The 23,508-nt window shown below is 58.7% G+C and overlaps 1 pseudogene; it reads right to left on the reverse strand.

The window, feature by feature from the left end:
* Positions 1–239: 239 nt before the first annotated feature.
* On the reverse strand, positions 240–23,411 carry LOC125345446 (annotated as a pseudogene).
* Between the last annotated feature and the right edge of the window lie 97 nt (positions 23,412–23,508).

Genomic DNA, 23,508 nt, shown 5'->3' on the forward strand with positions numbered 1-23,508 from the left:
CCGGGTTGGCTTCGAACCAAGACCCTCTGATCTCCGCCTCCCTGTCCATGCCATCTCATGGGCGGCCCCGCGCGTGGCTTTGCCCAGAGGTCCACACTCGCGTCCCTGCCCCTCAGAATGTAAAGGAGAATTCCGTGTCCCCCCCCCCCCCCAACCCCAGCACGGCCCGGGCCGCCCGCCCACCCGCCCGCCCGTCCTCCCGGGTTTGAACAGGAGCTCCACAAATCTCAGCTACCACCTCATTCCCGGTGAAGGCCATCGCTCTCCTCCATGCTCTGAGTTACTTGGTTCGATCCCAAGGCATTCTGCATGGAGAAGCCGGCGTGAGGTGAGCCCAGCGTGCAAACTGCGTGAAAACGAAAGATCACATTTTATGACACTCGCCTAGCGGCTACCCAGGCCTCCAATCTTAAAGGAATTTGCTCAGGTTTTGTGCTAAGCTTTGTACTGGGGGGGGGGGGGGAGTCCTCCAGAGAACTGCTGAAGCCTTGAGATCAAGCTCCTGCAACAACACCACGAAAAGGTAATAGAAGATCAAGACTGCTAAACCGTCTTCTTCTCCCAGCCTGTCACCACCCATCCTGTGCATTTTCTCTTCGCTAAAAATTTTTATGTCAGAGAGCTGAACCTTAGCTAACCAACATGGACATCAATAATGCATCGTGGGTGATGGATGTCATGCAAACAAAAACTTTCCATTAAATGAAGAGTTTTATTTTCTTGTTATTTCACTTGGGCTATGGCAATGGGCAGAAAGTGGGGCTCTGCAGCTTAGGTTTGGGGGTTCCTGATCTCCCGGGGCAAGCGGGGATGGCAGGGGAACCCTATCACGTAGCCAAGCCTGTAAGGTTTGCACTAGGATTTACCTGGGCCTGGGACTCCCCCCCCCCCCTGCCACTGGGCAATTCCCTGGCACACCCCCCGACGTTGCAGCTCTGCGCCATCTTCTCTAGAGCCCCCCCCCCAATACGTGCACGTGTCTCTGCTTCAGCAGCGTCTCGTAGCGGTTGGAGGGCGGGTACGGGATGATGACGCCATAATTCTTACACTCGGCCTGGAAGCGTTTGTCCAAGAGGACGCTGGAAAGGACCAGGGTGAAACAGACCCACTGAACACCCTGGTAGATAGCACCCCCCTTGCCTGGCCCCACACGGGGTTCTATCCACTGCCTTCTCTCTCCGCAGACCCTTAGATCCCGCCAGGAGCTCAGAACAGAAAAAAAACAAAAAAAAAAAAGTCCAGGTTACAGATGGGCCACTTGCCTCTTTTATTTATTCATATATCGTAACATGATGGAGTCTATGCTTAGTATCACCCGGGGAACATTCTAGATGCAGAGGGGCGGGCGCCGGTGGCTTACACCTGTCATCCTAGCGACTCACAGGGCCGAGATTGGAGCATGGTGGCTTGAAGCCACCCTGGGGGACACAGCTCCAGGAGACTTGCATTTACAGCTCCTCAGCAAAAAGCCGGGGGTGGAGGTGTGGCTCATGTGGTGGAGCGCCAGTCCTGAGCGAAAGAGCTGAGCCAGAGTGTGAGGCTCCGAGGGTGTACATACACACAACGTTCAAACACACACACACATGTGCACACACGCACGGCACGGCATTTCCCATTCACATCGTCTGTGTGCGCACGCACGGCTGGTGGCATTCACCCGCACTTCGGTGCTGACGGAAAAATTGTGAATTTGTCCTCAGGGTTCTTAAATCCCGGGAATTCACCGGGCGGCGGTGGCTCACGCCTGTCATCCTAGTTACTCAGGAGGCTGTGATCGGAGGATCGTGGTTTGAAGCCAGCCTGGGCAGAAAAGTCCTCGTGAGACTCTTAATCTCCAACGAACCACCGTGCTGTGGCTCAAAGTGGAAGAGCAACGGCCTTGAGCTGAAGAGCTCAGGGACAGCGCCCAGGCCCTGAGTTCAAGCCCCACAACAATGACAAAGAAAAAAAAAGGTCAGCAAATTACCTTGCAGTTACCTTGAAACCCTTCCTTCCTCCCTCCTCCTCTCCCTCCCTCCTTTCCTTCCTCCCTTTCTCCCTTCCTTTCCTTCCTCCCAGGCTAAATAGCTAAATGCATCATCAGTGCTGATCTCTTCCCCTCCCATCTCCTCGCAGTGCCCTCTTGTGGCTGCGGGCGGGACAACAACCGACACGAACCCCCCCAAACCAGGCAGGCAGGCAGGCTCTACAATTTTTGTTATTTCTGCCAGTGACTTTGCACAGGAAATCGCTTCTGCCTGCAGTTTCCTGGAACATACTGCTTTCTTTTCACACTGCCTTTCCAGCTCCGCTCCCCGTAATCACCTATTTACCGTTTCCCATAAGCCTTTCTTCATGAGACACTACAGAAACTTCCTTGCCTCTGCGTATCTTTGCTCTTGTCCGCTTCTCTCTGCCCCATGAAGTGAGCACCATTTCTGCCCCCTTTTTCCTCGCCAAGGGGGGAGCAGGGAGCCATGCCTTCTAGACACGGTGTTGGGAAAGATGGCTGCCTTCAGCCTGGCTCTCCTACCTGCCCGCCATGGCCTCGTAGTAGGCAAAGATCTGGTCCGCCAGCTTGTAGACAAACTGATCAAAACAGAGGTTCACCTGCGGAGGGAAGCAGGGAATGTCAACACGGCAGTGCCCGGCCTGCTGTCACACTCACTCGAGGGCCGGGGATTGGGCAGCTCGGGCCGGCTTACCCCAAGAGTGTTCTGGGCTGCATGACAGCTTTGATAGAGAAAAGGGGAAAAAAGAAAAGAAAGAGAGAAAGGAGAGGGGAGGAGAAGAGAGGGAGGGAGGAAGGGAGGAAAGAAGGAAGGAGGGAGGGAAGGAAGGGAAGGAGAGGAAAGAAGGAGGGAAGGGGGGGAAGGAAGGGAGGGAGGAAGGAAAGGAAAGAGGGAGGGAGTCTGTGTCCAGGCAAGTCCGTTTACCCCTTGTAATCACGGTGCTCAGTTAACAGAGCAAAGTTCACGCCTGTCACCCTAGCTACTCAGGAGGCTGAGATCTGAGGATTGTGGTTCAAAGCCAGCCCAGGCAGGACTAAGTCTGTGAGACTCTTTATGTCCAACAAACCACTCAAAAGCCAGAAGGAAAGTAAGTTAGGATTCAAGTGGCAGCACACCAGCCTTGAGTGAAAAGGCAAATAATGAGAGCGTGATGGAGTCCCTGAGTTCAAGCCCCAGGACTGGTGTGCACACACCAAGTCACGCAGAGCTCAATAAGGAACCAGCCCCTCCCCCTCCCCCGTCCCCCCCCCCCAGGGTTCTGCTCTTCAGCTGACCCCTGACTCGCAGCCTGTGCGGGAAGGGATGGGAAGCTTCCCGGGCTGTGTACTCACTCACTGGGCTCGTCCCCTCCAGCTACCCGCCTCCATCACTGCCCATAGACCATCTTGGTTTTTTTTTTTCTAACCCTGTTCTTTGATATTTGCTTTTTTTTTTTTTACTTTGCTTTGCAAATCTGATTATAATGACATAGTTAGAAATATAAAGGCTCCTTTGGCCGCCCTCCCCATCAGAAAAAAAAACCACCTTGGATTAAATAAACCGCTCTGGCTTGTTAACACCGGAGGTTTGCGTGGCGATCGCCGCCGTGGACTGTGCCGCCTCCGACGCAGTGACCAAAGCCAGAGAGAGACAGTGGTAAGCTTTCCACAGACGGGGCCGCGGCTGCAGGGGGGATGCAAAGGCACACTTGGGGGGGCGGGGGGTGAGAGGGGGAGGGTAGGGGGAGGGTTCACCCCTGATTCTTTCCCTGTCGGGCCCTCAGCCCCAGAGTGATCGCCTTATGCAAACAGCACGAGGCCCTGGTGTGTGTGTGTGTGTGTATGTGTGTGTGTTTGTCTGTCTGTGATAATCATAATGATGATGATAATGATAACAGTGATGATGATGATGACAGCAATGACAAGGGGGCGTGGCTCGTCACTCGCCTCGGCCTCGATCTCGTCGTACAGGAACTGCTTCTTGAACTTGGTCAGCGCGTAGTAGGCGCTGTCGTTGTACAGGTCCAGCGGGTAGAGGACGTACCTGAGGGGGAGAGGGGGGCGGCGGTGACCCCACGGGACCCCCCGCCCCCCACGGCCCCCCTGGGCCCCGCCTCCGGGTCGTGAGGAATGACTCCAGAGACCCAAGGCGCCCAGCCAAGCCACAGCCTGCAAAAATGGGCCTGGGATGGAAGGCTCAGGTCGGGGTCCTGCCTTCCTCCCCCGGGGGCTGACTATGTCCCCCGCGTGGCTGCCGGAGTGGCTGCCCGCAGAGCTGCAGACGGGCACCCGACCGGCGGGCAGACCCCAGTCCCGGAGCCTCGCCGGCCAAGGCGGAGGCAAAGGAGCCCGTTCTTCCTCTGCAGCCCAGGCCCCGCCCCAGCGGCCTGGGCCCCGCCCCCGTGGACCAGGCCACGCCCCTGCAGACAAGGCCACGCCCCTGTGTGCCAGGCCCAGCTCCTGCATCTTAGGTCCCGCCCCCAAAAGACAGGCCCCGCCCCCAAGGGCCAGGCCCCGCCTCCTGCATTTCAGACCTGCCCTTGCAGCCCAGGCCCCGCCCCCTGAGGCCTAGGCCCCGCCTCCTGCTTTTCAGACCCGCCCCTGCCACCCAGGCCACGCCCCCGCATCCCAGGCCCCGCCCCCGCATCCCAGGCCCCCGCCCCCGCAGCCCAGGTCCCGCCTCTCACTCCATCATGGAAGGCTCCTTGGTCTCCAGGATGTGGTCTGTCAGAATCCAAGGCATGGAAATCTCGATGGGGAACTGGATGCGCCGGCCCATGGTGAGCTCCAGGAAGAACTCTCGGAACCAGAGCTGGGAGAGGTCACAGCACTGCTGCAGCGCTTCTGCGAACACAGGGAGGGGTGGGGTGCGGGGTCACCTCGGGGAGGGCGCTGGAGCCATGGCTCCCGCCCGCCATGGGGTGCTGGGTCCGCAGGCTCTTCTCAGATCCCGGTCACTGGTGCTTGAAGGCACAGGGCAAGCCTAGCACCCTCAGGGGGCACCCTGCACTTCCGAGGTGGCAACAGGGCCTGGGGGGGAGGGGGGCGAGGAGGGGGGGCTTGTGGGATCATTCCCCCCCTCCCTTGTGTATAAAATGCATCTAGAGCCAGGCGTGGTAGGCCACGGCTGTAATCTCAGCTCCTCACAGAGGCCGAGATGGGGCCAGATCAGGATTCAAGGCCAAGGCCCAGGCACAGGTGAGCAAGACCTCATCTCAACCAGGAAGCCGGGGGTGCTGGCTTCCACCCAAGCACGAGGCATAGAGGACGGCGGTGGGAGCCGGCCTGGGGAAAAATGGCGAGGTGCCTGGGTGGTTAGTCAGCCCACTCTGCCCTGCTTGACCTCTAGCTTGGTCCCCCGTCCCATCCCTCCTCCCTGAGGACTTCTGGATCCGTTCGCCATAAATGACTCCCGGACAGATCCAGCCCCACGTCCAGATTCCACCTAGGACCTCGGGGGTGTGCGGGCGTGTTTTCTGGGACTCACCGCTGATGTTGAGCAGATGGGTGAAGAAGAAGGACTGCTTGTGGAAATCCTCGATGGCCAGCACAATGGGGCCGTCCAGGCTGCTCCGCAGGGTCTTCTTGGAGCTGCTCTTGTCCGCGATGAGCGACTCGAGCATGGTGCGCACCATGTACAGCTTGAAAGAGAGAGAGAGAGGACAAGGTCAACGTCAAGGTCGAGGCCCAAGGCTGGGCCTCCACCCTGGGGAAAGGTTTTTTTTTTTTTCAAGGTTATTTGTATGATCTGATGTCCTGTCTTTCCTTCTTTCCTAAGAACTGTCTAGGTGGAGAAGTGATCTGGAAGTGTGTGTGTGTGTGTGTGTGTCCACGCGCGCCGTCTGGGGCCTGGCGCCATGGGGGATGGGCGCCACACCGCAGCCCTTGTGAAAACCTCCAGGAGGGCCACTGGCCAGCTGGGAAGGAAGTTCTTCTTGATGCCCACGCAGCTCGAGGCAACACTGCCTGGCTTGGCCCCCGTGGTGGAATCAGGGGAGAGCCCCCGTGGTCTGTCACTGTGGTCACCCCTTCCTTCCCCGGGGTGACCCCATGGGGTGGAACACTGTGCTGGGAATCAGAAGACCTGGGTTCAAGGCCAGGTGGTCTTCCCGACTTGCTGTGTGACCTTAGAGGAGTACAGGCTTCTCTCGGGGCTCCAGTTGTGTCAGCTAACGAGCGAGGAGGTGGACCAGACGCCATCTCAGATTTGCCCCGATGGGGTAAGATCACAGCAAGAGTGGCACCCCTCCCCCCTTCAGCCTCCCTCCCCCCCCACAACCGACCAACCACCGCCGGTTGCCAATCCTGCTTCCTGAATGGGCACGTGAGTGACAGCGCCCCCCGGTGGCCCGGAGCCGCAGGGCACGGCCTGCCTCCCCGGTGTTCAATTGACACCAGTACTTAGCACCAGTACTTACACAGGACACTACTAGACAGACAGGGAACTCCCGCTTTCATTCAGCGCGCCCGGCGTGCTCGGGGCACGGGCGCAGCGGGAGACTGTTCTCTCTGCTATGATCTACACCTTTCCACACACCATTGAATCTGAGGGCCAGAGGGGGGGTGGGAGGGGGCTCCATTCTGCTGCCCCCCCCCCCAGCGGGGACCCGACCCAACCCCACCAGCAGGCCGTAATACCAGGGATCGTCAGCCTCTTCGGCCCTGTGTGCCACCAGTGGGGTGAAACAAAGCCCTCGGGGACCACTGGCAGGCCTAAGACACAACGGGAGAGGAGGAAGGGGGGGTGGGAGGGAGGGCAGGAGAGACAGGGACAAGGGAGAGAGAGAAAGAGAAGAGAGAAAGAGAGAGAAAAGCAAGAGGCATTGTATACAACGGGAAGACGTCGCCATGCCGGGGTGGCCCGAGACTCTCTAGCCGCCCAGCACTCCTGCACCGCACCGTCCTGCCTGCCATCTCTCCACAACGCCCAGGGGGGGGACACACCGCCCGGGTGGGGGGGGGGGCTCCTCACCGCGGGGAGAGCCCGCCCACTGGGCCTGAGGAGCGAACCCCTGTGCTAACGACGGAAACGCTGGCTCTAACCTGCTGCGAGCACTGACCGACGGGGACCAGGGCGGGGTCGGCCTCTCCCCCTCCACCTGTGTGCCAGGGCAGAAGGCAGGGGGCCCCCGGGGAGGGGGGGGGGAGAGGGCGGAGCCCCGGGCGGGAGTCAGGAGACCTGGGTTCTTGTCCCACTCCGTCCGGACTCACCTGTGACTCGGACAAGTCACCTGCCCTATCTGGGCCTCGGTTTTCCCATCTGAGAAATGGGGTGACTGTACGCTCTCTCTCTCTCTCTCTCGGGACAACTCCCGGTGTGGCAGAGCTCATGGAGCACATCTGTGCCTTCCTAACCTGTGGGGGGGGCGCTCCCCAAATGGACCTTCCCCACTGGCAGCGTCCTTACAGATCTCCCCCACCTTTTCTCTCCCTTGCCATCCTCTCCTTCTTCCTCCCACCCTCTTCCTCCTCCTCCTCCTCCTCCTCCTCTCCCTCCCAAGATGCTCTGATTCTAGGATCCCCACAGGACTTGGGGTTCAGGCTATACTGGTTCACACTGGCTGGAGGCTGGACGCCAAGGAAAGCTACACCAAACCTGCCCACCGCACCCGCCCTGCCTGACACGTGCACACACACACACACGGCGGGGGGGGGGAGCACCAGACAGGCTCACAGAGAGAGGCTTAGAGGTGTCATCAAGTGGGGGCCCCCCCGCACACGACCCGGGGCCTGCACAGCCGGAAGTCCCTGCTTCCCCAAGCCCCACAGAGAGCGCAGGGACCCTGGACCCCCAGACGAGGAAGGAATTCAGCTTTCCTCCTTGGAGGATGAGAGACTTCAGTGGACGTGTGTGTGTGTGTGTGCGCGCACAAGTGTGTGTGTGTGACAGTCCTGGGGCTTGAACTCAGGGCCTGGGCGCTGCCCCGCCGCTGTTTTCGTCCAGGGCTAGCGCCCTACCAACCCGAGCCACAGCTCTGCTTCCGGCTTTGTGGTGGTTGCATTGGAGATAAAGAGTCTCCTGAGGCTTTCCTGCGGAGGGGGTGGCTTTGAACCCTGATCTGCTGCAGATCTCGGCCTCCTGAGTATGCAGGGCTACACCTGGCTGATCATGTGACTTTCTTGGTGGGGTGAAGGGCTGCGTGTCCCTGTAGCTGAGGGGAAGTTGTGGGGGGGGGAAGGCAGCAGCAAGCTGGTAACCAACGAAGACAGAGCCCAGAGAGGCCCGGGCGTCGGCCCGAGACCACACAGTGCCTCCGGGGCCACGCAGGGAGAGGGGCACATGGAGATTCCCCGGGGCGGGGGGGGGGGGGCGGGGATGGGGTGGGCCTGTCAGATGTAACACTGGAAGCGGTGTAAACCCCATGGGTCAGACCGGACAACTGAGGCCCAGAGAGGTTGTGCAACATGGCCAAGGTCACACAGGAGGTCAGGGACTAGAACCCAGGTCTCCTGAGTCTCAGAGCAGCAGCGTCCTTTCCTCTATCGAATCCAGCATTGGTGGAAGGGAACTGGTGGGGCGGGCCGGCTGGAGCTGCTCACCTGGGTGCTGGAGGGCCCGATGGCTCGGCGGGGCACCTTGATGTCGAAGCCCCCTTTGGGGTCCTTCTCTCCTCGCAGGCAGGGGTCGTTGGGGGGGGTTCACGCCCGCCCTCCCAATCGCAGATGGTCTTGCGGATGGCCTGCAGGACGCTGGGGGGCGGGGGGAGGGGGGCTCAGCACCCGAAGGAGGCTGGGCGGGTGGGGCAACTTCCTGTCCCCTCTCTCCAGAGATGCTGCCCCACCCAGGGGCCCCTGGACGTCCGGGGCAGAAGGCGCTGCGGGGAGCCTGGTAAAATGTGTGGCACTGGTGTTTCAATGGCGCCCATGACCCCTCCATCGAGCCCTGGGGTGACAGGGGGCCGTGGGGAGGGAGGGTGGGGGCAGGGGTGCCATCATATCCATTTTTTTTATTAGTGGGGGGGCTTGAACTCAGGACCTGGGCTCTGTCCCTCAAGGCTAATAATGCTGTTACTTGAGCCACAGCTCCACTGATGGCTTTTTTTGGGGGGGTAGTTAATTGGGGATCAGAGTCTCGTGGGGTCCCCTATGCAGGCCGCCTTGGAACCGCGATCTTCGGATCCCCGCCTCCTGAGCGGCGAGGATTCCAGGCCTGAGCCACCAGCGCCCGGCTTCATCGTACCCATTTTACAGACGAGGGAAACCGAGGCCTGGTGGCGGGGGGCACCTGACTCACGCGCACGCAAGCCGGCGCTGGGAGTGGGGCTATGTGGGGGCGCAGGCCGGCCGGGACGCTGGTTGAGTCTGGCGCACCCCCTCGGTGGAGGGGTCCCCGAGACCCACCTGATGAGGACGTTCTTCTTGCGCACGGCTTGCCTGAGCGGCTCCCGCAGGGTCACCTGCGCGAAGTCCTGCAGGGCGGCGTAGATGGTGTTCCGGATCACCTGGTTGAACACGCTCTCCATGCGGCCCATGAGCACCTGCAGGCCTTTGATCATGGCAATCACCTGCATGGGCACGGAGCGGAGTGAGGCCCGCCAGGTCCCCGGCACCCTGGCCAGCCGCCGCCCACCACCACACCCCCAGGAGGGGACAAAAGGAGAATTGGCGTTCTGCTCCCTTCTCTCCACCTCCATCTCCACCACCATCACCACTACCATCACCATCACCACCATCTCCATCAATACCACCACCACCACCATCACCATCATCACCACCACCACCACCACCATCACCATCACCACCACCATCACCATCACCACCACCACCACCATCAACACCACTACCACTATCACCACTACCATCACCCCCATCACCATCAACACCATCACCACCACCACCATCACCACCACCATCACCATCACCATCATCTCCATCAATACCACCACCTCCTCCACCACCACCATCACCACCACCATCATCACAACCACTACCACTATCACCACCACCATCATCATCACCACCATCACCACCACCACCATTTCCACCATCACCACCACCCCCAACACCACCATCAACACCATCATCACCACCACCGTCATCATCACCACCACCATCACCATCAACACCATCACCACCACCACCATCACCACCACCACCATCACCACCACCACCATTACCACCATCACCACCATCACCATCACCACCACCATCACCATCACCACCACCATCACCACCATCATCATCACCACCATCACCATCAACACCATTATCACCACCACCACCATCACCATCATCACCATCACCACCATCACAATCAATACCATTACCACCATCACAATACCATCACCACCATCACCACCACTATCACTATCACCACCACACCACCACCATCACCACCATCACCAGCAACACCATCATCACCACCACCACCATCACCATCACTACCACCATCACCATTACCACCATCACCACCACCATCACCATCACCACCACCACCATCACCATCACTACCACCATCACCACCATCACCATCATCACCACCATCATCACACCACTATCACCACCACCATCATCACCACCACTACCACTATCACCACCACCATCATCATCACCACCATCACCACCACCACCATTTCCACCATCACCACCACCCCCAACACCACCATCAACACCATCATCACCACCACCATCATCACCAACATCATCATCACCATCATCATCACCATCACCACCACTACCACATTCACCACCATCACCATCAACACCATCATCACCACCACCACCCTCACCATCATCATCACCACCATCACAATCAATACCATCACCACCACCACCACCATCAACACCACCACAACCATCATCACCACCACCACCACTACCACTATCACCACCACCATCACCACCAACACCACCACCAACAACAACACTGCATCACTTCAAAAGCGCTACTTGGGGGCTGGGGATATGGCCTAGTGGCAAGAGTGCTTGCCTCGTATACTTGAAGCCCTGGGTTCGATTCCCCAGCACCACATATACAGAAAACGGCCAGAAATGGCGCTGTGGCTCAAGTGGCAGAGTGCTATCCTTGAGCAAAAAGAAGCCAGGGACAGTGCTCAGGCCCTGAGTTCAAGCCCCAGGACTGGCAAAAAAAAAAAAGCGCTACTTGAGAGGACTCCAGTACACCCAAGAGGCCACAAGTGTTCCATGCGCCCCGTCTTAGCATCTTATCACTATCTTATTATTATGCACTGGGTGGACCCCATAAATACGTGCAACTGCTTGTGTCAAGGAATAGGAAGATTGGGTGCCAGGCGCCGGTGGCTCATGCCTGTAATCCCAGAGACTCAGAAAGCGGAAGTCTGGAGGATCACAGTTCAATGTCCAGCCGGGCAGGGAAGTCCACGAACCTCTCTCCGAGCCTCGAATCTCCCAGCGAACCAGCACAAAGCCAGAGGAGAAGGGGTGGCAAATGTGTCTTTGCCTGAGGAGTTCAGATCTGCTTCAGCTACTCGGTGTTTCTTTTTGCTGCTGGTTTTCTTTCAGCCCATTTTTCCAGTAGAGTAAATAACATCTATTGGGTTTTTGAGGACCAGATGAATCTCTAATTGTTTCTGAATAACAACTCTGTGTGTGTGTGTGTGTGTGTGTGTGTGTGTGTGTGTGTGTGTCCTGAGGTTTGAACTCAGATCCTGGGCACTGTCCCTGAGCTTTTTGTTTTGTTTTTTGCTCTACTACTTGAGCCACAGCTCCACTTCTGGCTTTACTGGTGTTTCATTGGAGGTAGGAGTCTCAGGGACTTTCCTGGGCAGGACTGGTTTTGAACTGTGATCCTCAGATCTCAGCATCCTCAGTAGCTTAGAGGACAAGCGGGAGCCACCGGCGCCCGGCTTGAGTGACGGCTTTTGACCAAAAGAGATGACGCTTGATGGACAGGGGACAATGCCGTCGTGGTGGGCGGAGCACCGAGGGCCGTGGCCTGTGGCCAGGGTTCAGGGCCGGGTCGGCGCCTACCTCCACGAAGGCGAACTTCTCACTGGTGTAGTTGTAGCGCGTGGCTCTCTCGTATTCCTCCGCCGTGCCCAGGCAGTCCTTGTTGCAGAACTTGTCTGTGGGGTGAACCAGCTTCCAAGAGTACTAGAGGAGAGGGGGGAACCACCAAGGGAGCCTGTTGGTGCCAGGCGCGAGACAAACCCCGTACCGTGGAATATTACCAGCCCCCCAAAAGGAAAAGGTCCTGAACCTTGACTGAGGGAACTACAAGAAGCCAGGTAGCCAGGCACTGGTGGCTCACACCTGTCATCCTGGTGACTCAGGAGGCTGAGACCTGAGGATGGTGGTTCAAAGCCAGCCCGGGCAAGAAAGTCCGCGAGCCTCTTATCTCCGGTGAACGACCAGAAAACCAGAAGTGGTGCAGTGGCTCCAAGTGGTAGAGCGCCATGAGCAAAAGAGCACAGGGACAGCGCCTAGTCCCTGAGTTCAAGCCCCACGACTGACAGAAAGAGAAAAGGAAGAAGCCAGGTACGAAAGACCACACACCACACAATCTTATTTGTAAGGAACGCTGGACGTTGAGAGCAGAAGCACCAATGAGCCAGCAAAAGCCTGGGCTGGAGGCGTGGCCCCCCGGGGTAGAGCACCAGCCATGGGCAAAAGGGAAAAGGACCCCAACCTCTACCTCCATGACCCGGGCCTCCACCTACCACCTCCATGACGTGGGCACTCCACTTGGATAGGAGCTGCAGGCCCCGCAGCGCCAGGTAGAAGAGCTCCCGGTGCTCCTCTTCCGACTTCTGGCTGTCCAGCCCCGAGCCGGTCACCACCTGGGAAGCAGGGAAGAGACCCTCAGCCTTCGCCAACCGCACGCGCGACGCCTGACCTCAGCAGGGCCCGGGCACCGTGTCCGGGCTTTATTCTTTATGTGGTGCTCAAGGCTCGTGCTCTACCCCTGGACCCACAGCTTCACTTCTGGCTTTTTTTTTTTTTTGGTGGTGCACTGCAGATGAGAGGCTGGCAGACTTTCCTGCCTGGGCTGGCTTCCAACTGTGATCCTCCGGTCTCAGCCTCCTTGGTCGCTAGGATTGGGGGCGTGATCCACCGGTGCACCGGCGGCAAATGTGGCGATCCAGCGAATCCCGTGTCTTGGTTCTCCTTCCTAGCAAATGCCCATCGCAAGCCACGACGGTGGATGTCACACAAACCTCTTTTGGCTTGTGGAATATGCCGCAATGAAACACGGCCACGTACATGGCCCCCACGTGGCAGGCGGTCGTCCCTCGCGATGCTCGCTGGGATCTGTCAATCTTTACAGCCCGGGTGAGACTCTCAGCCCTCCTCCTGCCCGCAAACGCCCCGCGCCCATGGGCTGGCACACCGGGCCCGTGTTTGTGCTGCTGAGTGGTGAGTTCACCATACACAATGGCGCCCACGCGCAGGGACGGGGTTACACTGCATGTTAGCTGAACTCCCACGCGGTAGTCACAGCAGCTCTGCGCGTGCAGTAAGTCAAATACGTGTGTGATTTGTTACACATCCTATACAACGCACATTGCAGCACAGAATTCTATATAAGCAACATGTGGCATACATTTAAATATGCATGGTGACACATTATTGCTCATGCTGCTTATTAAACACACTACGATGTGTATTGTATGTGTTATTTCGTTTACAGTCAAGGGTCTAAGTGCACACGGAGGCAAGGCTAGTATCCACGGGGGTGAGCACAGCCACCTGGGGCTCGTGGGAGCTCAGCCCGCTTCCTCCCTGCCGAATGCTCGGGGGCTCGCCCGTGTCCTGTTGGGAACCGTTGCAGGATCAGAACTCCCGCCGGGACGGGAGGACCGGGCTTCTGAAGGCGCTCCCTACATCCGCTAGCCCTCACTAGGAAGCAGCCGGCCCCGGCTTGCGAGGTCAAAGCGATCAGGGCTGTATGGCGGATGGACACACTTGCTAAGAAAGCTGAAGGCTTGGGTCTGGGGGCTTCACTCGAGTGAGGGGGGGGGGGACCTGGGCTAATCCCTGGAAAGGATGGGAGGAAGAGAGGAGGAAAGAAGAGCGAGAGGAGGGAGGGAGGGGGGGAAGAGGATAAAGGAAAGGGAAGGAGGCGGGCAGGGAAGCACGCAGGCAGGCTAGCAGTAGGTGTGGGCCCCTGGTTTGACCTCCACCCTGCCCGCATCTGTCGGGCCGACCCCATTTCAAGGTCTGTACCTTGCTTGCTCTATGATGAGACAGAAATGCCCGCCGCTGGCCACAGGGTGGCAGCAGTGAGCGCGGGGGGGTGGGGGTGAGGTGGGGCCTCCGTAGTCAGGGGGCTGAGGAGGGGCCTGTTTATCCATCAACAGATCAAGAGAAGAGCCAGAAGCCCAGCAGGCCTGAGCGCCCAAACTCCAGGCGGCTGGGCAGGGCCAGCTTCTCCTTTTGCAGAGCTACCTTATCTCTTAGGTTTGCGGACTGATCTTGTTTCCATAGATAGATGGATGGGCGGATGGATAGATGAGAATCTGAGGATCCTGGTTCAAAGCCAGCCCAGACCAATAAAAAAGGGGGGGGCTATGAGACTCTTATCTCCCATTAATCAGTGAAACGTTCCAGGCACTGAGTTCAAGCCCCAGGATACACACACACACACGCACACGCATGCATACGCACGCACGCGTGCAGACCGTGCGCATTCAAAGCGGTTTCCCTGGACACGCGGGTGGGGACAGGACGGTGTCCCCCGGCTCACCGTGTGCCAGTGACCAGGCCCCGGCCCGGCACCCCCCCCCCCGCGCCCCCTCCCCCCCCCCCCCCCCGCCCTGTTCACCTCGCTGTTGCTGTAGCGGGCCAGCTCGGAGATGAAGCAGATGTGGTCTTCCCGGATCTGCACCATCTGCTCGCAGATGTTGTACTGGGGGCTGATGCTGCTTTGGGTGCAGGTCCACCTGGGGGGGGAGACCGCAGCGTTGGGGGGGGGGGGAACCCCTCTCTGAGGGGGGAGGTGGGCGGCCACCCCAGCAAGCACTTGCCCAAAAGACTTCCAAGGAGGGCTCGGCTCGCACCTGTAACCCGGCTGCTCGGGGGCCGAGAGTGAGGATGGCAACTGAAGGCCAGCCCGGGCACCAGCGTCTGCGAGACACACACACACGCACACACACACACAGCCCGTGCCCTCTCCCACCTCCCCTTCTCTTCCCGCCACTAACGAAGAGGCTGTGCCTCAGTTTCCCTCCCCGCTCCTCCTGCCTGGCCCTCGTGGGGCCGCCTGGTGCCTGCCCCGCCCCCACTCCGTCAGATGGACGCCCAGCTACCACGCGCCCGATCCACACAGAGCCGAGGGGCGCGCGTGTGCGTGCGTGCGTGCGTGTGCGTGCGTGCGTGCGTGCGCGTGTGCCCGCGTCGTACTTCCTAGAGGTGGGAAGAGCTGGCACTGGAGCAAGGAGCCCAGGTGGGCGCCTCCTGCCCGCCCCCCTCCCCCGTCCTCCCCCTTCCCCGCGGGAAGATGCCACTAGGAAAGCCAGGCTGAGCAGCAGAAGGACGGGGTGGGGGTGGGGGGACAAGGGGCCCCTCGCTCCCCTTCCTCCGCCCAGTGCTGGGGTCCGGGCCCCGACAGGGAGCGGGGGAGAGCCCAGCGCTCGGCACCGAGGGGCAGAGCGGCCAGGGACTTCTTTGCACTTGCACGCTACTTCTGTAGGGATGGGCACACTCGAACCCGCGTCTCCGGGCCTGGCTGCAGGTGGCCCGGTAGCCAGGCAGGGAGAGGGCGGGAGGGGGTCCCGGCTCCTCCACGGGCCGCCAGCCCCCCCGTCCTGGGGTCCCAGCGGCAGGGCTCCGGGCTGGGGGGGGGAGCCGAGACCCCCTGCGAGTGTCTTTAGTTCCTTCGCTTGTGCTGGTTCTGGGGCTTGAACTCGGGGCCTGGGCACCGTCCCCGCGCTTTTGTGCTCGGAGCTGGTGTTCCACCAGCGGAGCCACGGCGCCGCTTGTGGGTTTTCCTGAGACGAACTGGAGATAACGAGTCTCACGCGCGTTCCTGCCTGGGCTGGCTTTGAACCGCCCTCCTCAGATCGCAGCGCCCCGAGTGGCTGGGATGAAGGGCGTGAGCCACGGCCGCTCGTGTCGGGGGGCGGGGCGGGGCCGGGCTTCCTCCACCCGAGGCCCGATGGAGCCGCCCCGGCCGGCGGGCACTGGGGCCCCGGTGCCCGGTGACGCCCCCACCCACGCGCTACCCCCTACTTACTGCGTGGCCACGCAACCTGAGCCGGGGGAGGGCGTCTCTCTCTCTGATGCCCCCCTCCAGGGCGCCCCCGGGCGCTGGGCGGGCCGAGGGGCGTGGCCAGTGCTCCGAGCCCTTTAGAGCCGGGTGGACGGCAGCGGGCAAAGGAGTCGGAGCGCCTGGGGCTGGTCGCCGCCGAGCTGGTGTCGGTGCCGGGGCTCTGGGGAGGAGGGGGGGGGCTGAAGCGGCCCCCCGGCCCCCGGCCCAGGGCTGGGCACTGTCGAGGACGCCGAGAGACATTACGGCACGCACTCACTTGGATTTGTTCTCCTCGTAGTGAGCGCTGGTCTTAATGTATCTGGCCAGCTCGATCTGCATGTCCCCGAACAGAGGCACCACCTGCAGCTGCTGCAAGAGAAGTGAAGGCGGCGGTGAGACGCGCCCGCAGGCCGGGGAGGGGGTGGGGGGGACCCCCACAGGACCCCCGGCCAAGTCCTTCCCCCGGCTCCAGCCCGCCTCGCTCTTCTAAGCAGCCCGAGCCTGAACCCCGAAACCCCTCGCTGGGCAGCGGGCGGCTTGCACCCGACATCCTAGCGACCCAGGAGGCTGAGATCGGAGGATCCCGGTTCAGAGCCAGCTGGGGCAGGAAAGCCTGGGAGACGCTCATCGCTACCACACGTCTCAGAAAGAGCCGGAAGTGAGCTGTGGCTCAAGGGGCAGATGGCTAGCCATGAGCAAAAGGAGCTCAGGGACAGGGCCCCCAGGCCCGGAGTTCAAGCCCCAAGACTGACAAAGGAAAGACAGGGCGGAGCAAGCCGAGGTGAGGAGGGAGGCGCCGGTGTTCACCCCCGGCCTCTCCAGCACTAGAACCTGACCCCCCCCCCCCAACACCCGCTATCCACACCCGCTCAGGAGCCCTGGGACTTTGCGGTGATGCTGCCAACCCCTTCGCATCAGCCGCGGATCCTTACACACGCTTTCTGGCCAGAAGCAGGATTAGATCCCTGGGCTCACACCGCAGAATCCTGCTAAATCTGGGGAGTACTGGGGAAACTGAGCTCCAGGGAGATCTAGAGCTTTGCCCAAAGCCCCCGGACCACTGGGCCCCGGGAAGCCTGGCCCTGTCTGTGGGGAGTCCCCCCCCCCCCCAGTGCAGGCTGGAGAAATGGCAATGTTCTGTCTTGAAGAACAGCCCGGCCACGCCACGCCGCGCCCCACGGCTGCTCGCCCGGTGACTCAGAGCTGTAGCGAGGCCCAGGCTCGGCCTCCTGGCCTCCAGTGCCTTTGCACCCCAGATCTCCGTGCCAAAACAAGCCCGCACCATGTACAACCCTCCAAGGTTTGCTTGAGCCGCCTTCTCCTTCTTCTTCTTCTTCTTCTTCTTCTTCTTCTTCTTCTTCTTCTTCTTCTTCTTCTTCTTCTTCTTCTTCTTCTCTAACGATCTGGGGTGAGGAGGCCAGATCTGGGGGCGCCGAAGCTGATGGTGTGTGTGTGTGTGCTCGTGAGGGGCTTTTGCCGCCTGGGATTTGAGTTCTAATCCAGTCCTTGGCCCTCCTCCCAAGAGCTCTGGTTTCTACCAGGCACTAGCGCACGGTTCCCTGGAGGTGGGCAAGGACTTCCAGCCAGGGAGAGCGGGAAAGGCGGGAGCGGCAGTTAGACGCCCAGCAGAATCCAGCTGCGTGCCGAGGCCTTCGTGGGCCGGTGATACCCCCTCTGCCTAGGGCAGCTCCGATACACCCCTCCTCTCCCCTCCCCTTCCTATCCTTCCCCTCCACCCCCTCTCCTTCTCTCTTTCCTCTTCCTCTCTTCCCCTCCCCTCTCTTCCTCTCCTCCTCTCCTTTTTCCTTTCCTCTCCTGCCCTCCCCCTTCCTTCCCCTCTCCTCTTCCTTCCTCTCCCCTCCCCCCTTCTCTCATCTCAGCTCTCCCCTCCTCTCTTTTCCTCTTCTTTCCCCTCCCCTCCTCTCCTCTCCCCTCCCCTTCCTGTCTTGAGAGTGCCTGTCCACCTGAAAAAGCCCACAATTTCCCCAAAGGGGTCCTGGGTGTGACCGGGCCGGCCTGTCCATGGCCCCGGCTAGTGGCTGACCTTGAAGAACTTGTCGATTTTGCTAAGGTTGATTCTCTTCTTGGCATCCAGCTTGTAAATGTTGCTGACGTTCCCATCCATCAGATAGAGGCCGAAGCCCATCACCTAGGGCAGGACGGGGCAGAGAGCAGATGCTGTCATCGCCATGGGGCTGTGAACCCCCTCCCTCCCCCCCCCCGACACATTCTATGCATCCTCAAATAAGGACAGGAAATGCCAGGCTCCTTCCAACTGGAAGTTTAGCACATCACTATGGTGCCCATTTCCAGAGCCCTAATCACTGGGCCAATGACTTTAGAACAAGCATCGTCTCTTGTGAGTCAAGTTCAAAGCAAGAGCCCCATTCTACAGATGGGAAGCGGAGACACACAGAGTTTCCAGAGCCTGGCAAAGTCACACAGCTGAGCCTCAGCGACGGTCACTCGTCAGACCCAGCGCAGGGTCTGTGCGCCAAATGTGCCCATCTAGGTCCTTGAGAGGAAGCCCCAAGACGCCTGAGAAGTGTGAGTTTGTGTGTGACAATTCTTAACACTTCAGTCCCTTTAGTTATCCACTGAAAGAGAACTCGTTTATCTAAAACATTTTTTTTTTTAAACGCAGAGCTTAAGTGTGGAGGGTCCAGCCCACTATGCGGACGTGGGAATGTCACGTCCCCACGTGCCTCTGTTTCTCGGGGGACACTTGAGGGGCGCGGACAGGAAGCTGTAAGGATCACTTCCTGTTTGGCCCGGGAGCATCTTGCTCTGCAGGACCAGCATGGGGACCTTTTTGTTTAGGGCTTGGCGCCCCCTGCTGGCATAGGAACTCACTACCAGGAGCCTTAGAGGTGAAGGAGACCAGAAGGAAGGGGAGGAGGGAGGAGGAGGAGGGAGAGGAGGGAGGAGGAGGAGGGAGGGGGGAGGAGGGGGGAGGGGTGAGGAGGACGTGGCAGGGACCCCCCCCCCCTCGGCCCACCTTGAGCAGCATGTGCTTCTCGCTGGGCGTCAGGTACATCTTGTTCTCGTAGTAATCCACGCAGATGTTCACGATGTCGGCCAGCAGCTCCTCGTAGCCCGGGATCACCTCCAGCTGCTGATGGAGACACTGGACCACAGCGCCACCCTCCGGTGAGACGGGCCCGGCATCCCCCCCGCTCGCACCCACGCCCAGGGCTGGGCACAGCCAGCCAGCCCAGGGTACCCACGGCTGTGTCCCCCCGGGGGAACCGGAGCCCGCACGCCAGCCCGCGCCACCCACCCGCCCATCAGGCCCCTGGTCGGTCCCCCCTGGGCCTTTGCACACCCAGCCCTGGTTGCGATGGAGGACGCAGGGCGGCACTCGCCCCGCTGGGAGGATGCACACGTGCTCCCCATCTCCTCTAGGTCTCCTCAGGCCGGGCCGTGTGGGGAGCAGAGGCGGCTGGGGTCTCCACCCTGCCACAGCCCCACAGGGCAGACACAGCTCCTGGGGGGGGGCAGGGTCTGAGGTGCCCCCCGCCGCCCTTCCCGAGCCCTGTGGGTCAGGGGTCCGGGCCCTCAGAGCCCCAGAACTTGCAGGACGCCCCCTCCCCGCCCGTTGGTTTGGGGGTGCGCAGGTAAACCTGAGGGTGCCTGCCTGAGGTGAGGTGACACAGGGCGGATCGAGCTGGGCGGGGCAAAACAGGCCAGGGGCGGCCGTGCGGGCGGGGACCGGGAAAGGGGTGCCGGAGCACACCCCGGTTTCCTGAACCGCGGGGCTGGTCAGCCTCACGCAGCCTGCCTGATACGAGGCCGATTCTCAGACCCGCAGAGCCAGATGGGGATGCCGAGGCCCCGAGGTTGCCTGTGGCGTCACGGTGGGCCACGAGGTTGTCCTGCTTGGACTCACGCTCTACAGGGCCAGGGCAGGGGGCCTGGGGCCGGGAGGGAGGGAGGGCGGGAGGGCGGAGGAGCTGGCCGGAGCCCGTGTGCCCTCACCTGGGTGATGCGGTTGTGGTTGGCCAGGAACATGGAGAGGTTCTGGGATTCCTGGATGGACTGGGGGTCGGCCATCTTCCTCAGGAACTGGGCTGCCCTGAAATGCGGGGGGGTGTGGGGGGGAGGGCAGGGAACTCAGAGCCCAACACCCAACACTGGGCGTCGGTCTGAACCCGGCCTAGGTGACCCCTTCTCCCCGGCGGCGGTGCGTGAGGAAGGTCAGGGCGGCTCGGGGCAAGGGGAGATTTGCTATATTGGCTTTTCTTTCTACCTAATTTGTTTTCCTGCTTTTTGGGGAGAACTTGTGGAATCCTTTCTCAGTTTCTGTCTACTTTTTCCTGCTGACAGGAATTAAAACATTTTTTGGTGAGAGAAATGAAAATCTATAAATATGTGATTGTTAACTTGAGGTGCCAGACCTTGAAGTCAGGCCCCACCATGTGAACCCCATTTTAGAATCGAACCCTGAGCCAATTAGATTTGTACCTGTGTTCTAATCTTGCTTGCACAGCTGATTGTTGTAACCTTGTTCTTTGCCTTTATAAGCCCTGTGTAATCACAGCTCGGGGCTTCCTCCTAACCTCCGCTGTGTCGGTGGGTAGGACGAGGCCCGAGTTGGCAGCTCGTTAAATAAACCCTTGCCTTGCTTTTGCATTTCGGAGTGTCTGAATCTCGGTGGTCTTCTTGGGGGTGGTCTTGCAACTTGGCACAACATTTGGGGGCTCGTCCGGGATAGCCCCAGAGACCCCGAGATCCCAGACTCCGAAGGTAAGAAAACAGCACTGTTCATTTGTCTTGTCCTGTAATTTGTCTGTTTTGCTTTTGCTTGTAGGGCGCGAGTCAGTTTGGTTTTTGGCCGGAACTGACCAGGAGGGCCTCGTAAACGAGACTCAAACCGCCCACCTTGTACTTGGGTCTGCTCCTTCTGCTTATCTGGCAGGAGGTTGTGGGCCAACTTGGGTCCACTCCTCCCGTACCCTGGCAGGAGGTTGTGGGCCAACTTGGGAGATCTCCAACTCGTAACTCGGGTCCACTCCTTCTGCACCCTTGCAGGAGGTTGTGGGCCAACTCGGGTCCACTCCTTCTTACAGGAGGTTGTGGGCCAACTCGGGTCCATTCCTTCTGCACCCTTGTAGGAGGTTGTGGGCCAGCTTGGGAGATCTCCAACTCGTAACTTTTCTTAGGCCTGTGTGTTTTCCTCCTTTTGTATTAATTGTTTTGTTTTTGTAGCCTTTTGGAAGAAATTTGGAAGTAAAATTGTCCTAAATAATTATTGCAAAGTGAGAAAAGGAGAATTATGGCTACCAAAATGTTTAATTGCCATTCCAGCTTCTTTGTAGGTTTTTTTGTAACAGTTTCCAGCAGGCCCACAGAGAAGCACAGGTGATTCCTACAAGTTTGTCAAGATCTAATACTGACCCTTAATAAGTTCCAGGTAAGAGAGCATGCTTAAAAACTACTTCTGTGTGGACCACCTTGTTGCTTATAATTGGAGTAAAGTGGCCCCTTATAAGACTCATTGATCTGAATCTGCGGTTCGAAGCCAGCCCGGGCAAAGAAAGGTCCCTGTGAGAGGCTTGTCTCTAATCAGCCAGCAGAGTGCTGGGAATGGAGTAGTGTGGAGCTCAAAAGTGGTACGGTGCTAGTCTTGAGCTGGAGAGCTGAGGGACAGCACTCAGGCCCTGAGTCCAAGTCGAAAGTCACTCCTCCTGGGACAAAAGTGATGGAGCATCCAGAGGCAGTAAGCCACTGCTTGGATGGCAGAGATGGTGTCAGATCCTAGAGTCACTACTGTTGGCCTTTCAAAAGTTAAAGCCGGGAAGTCCTAGAAGAATAGTTCATAAGCATGCCTTTCCAATGCCCATGTCTGTCTACTGGGCAGGAATTTGCCAGTCATCTGTGATAGTGGTTAGTAAGGGGAAGTTTGTCAAATGAGAGAATAGATTAAAATCTCACCCTCCCCCCCCCGCATTTACTCAAAAGCTCTGATTGGCAGTAAGAATTTTAAGTTGATACATCTGTTTAGGAAAGAAAGCTTGTAGACCTGAGATTGTGTTGTGTTCTTATTGAGATCTGTTAAAGGCCTGTCAGCTTGCCAATGCCCCCAATCAACAGATTAACCACGGTGGAGGGGACCCTGGACGGCATCACCACTTGGGTTCATTGCTTCCACGCCAGGCCAGCTGACCCCTTTGCCCTGGATGACAACTACCATGATGGAACATGGGAGGTCTCCAAGCACCCAACTCAGCCGCTTTGCCTTCGCCTCAAGAAAAGAACGTTAGACTGAGACTAAGGTTATAGGTTCCTGGCTAGGTAAGGTCTACACCCCTGAGTCAGCCTGAAGAAGTTACAGAAGATGGATGATCTTCACCCATCAGCCCCCCTCTAAAATCAAGGGACCAGAGTTGTTTTTGGGAAGATGAGGCAGGATAAACTAGAGGCATGCAAAACAGAGGTACAGAGACTATTTTAAGAAATGGTGACAGGCCCTTTGGTTACTACATTGGGCCCTACTGGCCCATGCCTTACCTCTATATCATCCCCTAGACATGCAAGCCATTGAAATGGACAGAATGGAGCCATGATTGGCTCCCAAGGTACCAAAAAGAAAAAGGGGGAAATGAGGTGCCAGACCTTGAAGTCAGGCCCCACCATGTGAACCCCATTTTAGAATCGAACCCTGAGCCAATTAGATTTGTACCTGTGTTCTAATCTTGCTTGCACAGCTGATTGTTGTAACCTTGTTCTTTGCCTTTATAAGCCCTGTGTAATCACAGCTCGGGGCTTCCTCCTAACCTCCGCTGTGTCGGTGGGTAGGACGAGGCCCGAGTTGGCAGCTCGTTAAATAAACCCTTGCCTTGCTTTTGCATTTCGGAGTGTCTGAATCTCGGTGGTCTTCTTGGGGGTGGTCTTGCAACTTGGCACAACAAACTTACCTATTTAATAGTAAGAATCGAACTTAGGTTTCTATTTCCTTGGCGGTGTAATTTCCTGTTGAAGTACTTGTTACTAACTTCTTTTTGAGCCTTATTACTTTCTGGTCAAATTGTGACCACTTGGCTGAGGAGTTTTCCTGGTCTTTCCCCACAAAAGAAAACAGACTTGAGTCTGCTGTCACATTGCCCTTCCCTCACTTAGAACTTACCAGTCCTATTCCTGTCTCACAGATATATATCTTATTTGGATCCCAGGAAAAGGAGAGACTGTTATCCCTCCCTTTGTATATGGTACTTGGATTTGAACGCAGGTCTTGTGCTTGCAAAGCAGGCATTCTTACCATTGAATAGCCATACCTCCAGCCTAGTTTTGCTGTGATTTTTGAGATTAGGTCTTGTTTCCTGCCTGGGTATTTCCCTGGGTATGTCACCTGTGTTTGGCTTCTTGTCTT

Source organism: Perognathus longimembris, unplaced genomic scaffold (assembly GCF_023159225.1).
Source record: "Perognathus longimembris pacificus isolate PPM17 unplaced genomic scaffold, ASM2315922v1 HiC_scaffold_5663, whole genome shotgun sequence".
Classification (NCBI taxonomy): Eukaryota; Metazoa; Chordata; class Mammalia; order Rodentia; family Heteromyidae; genus Perognathus; species Perognathus longimembris.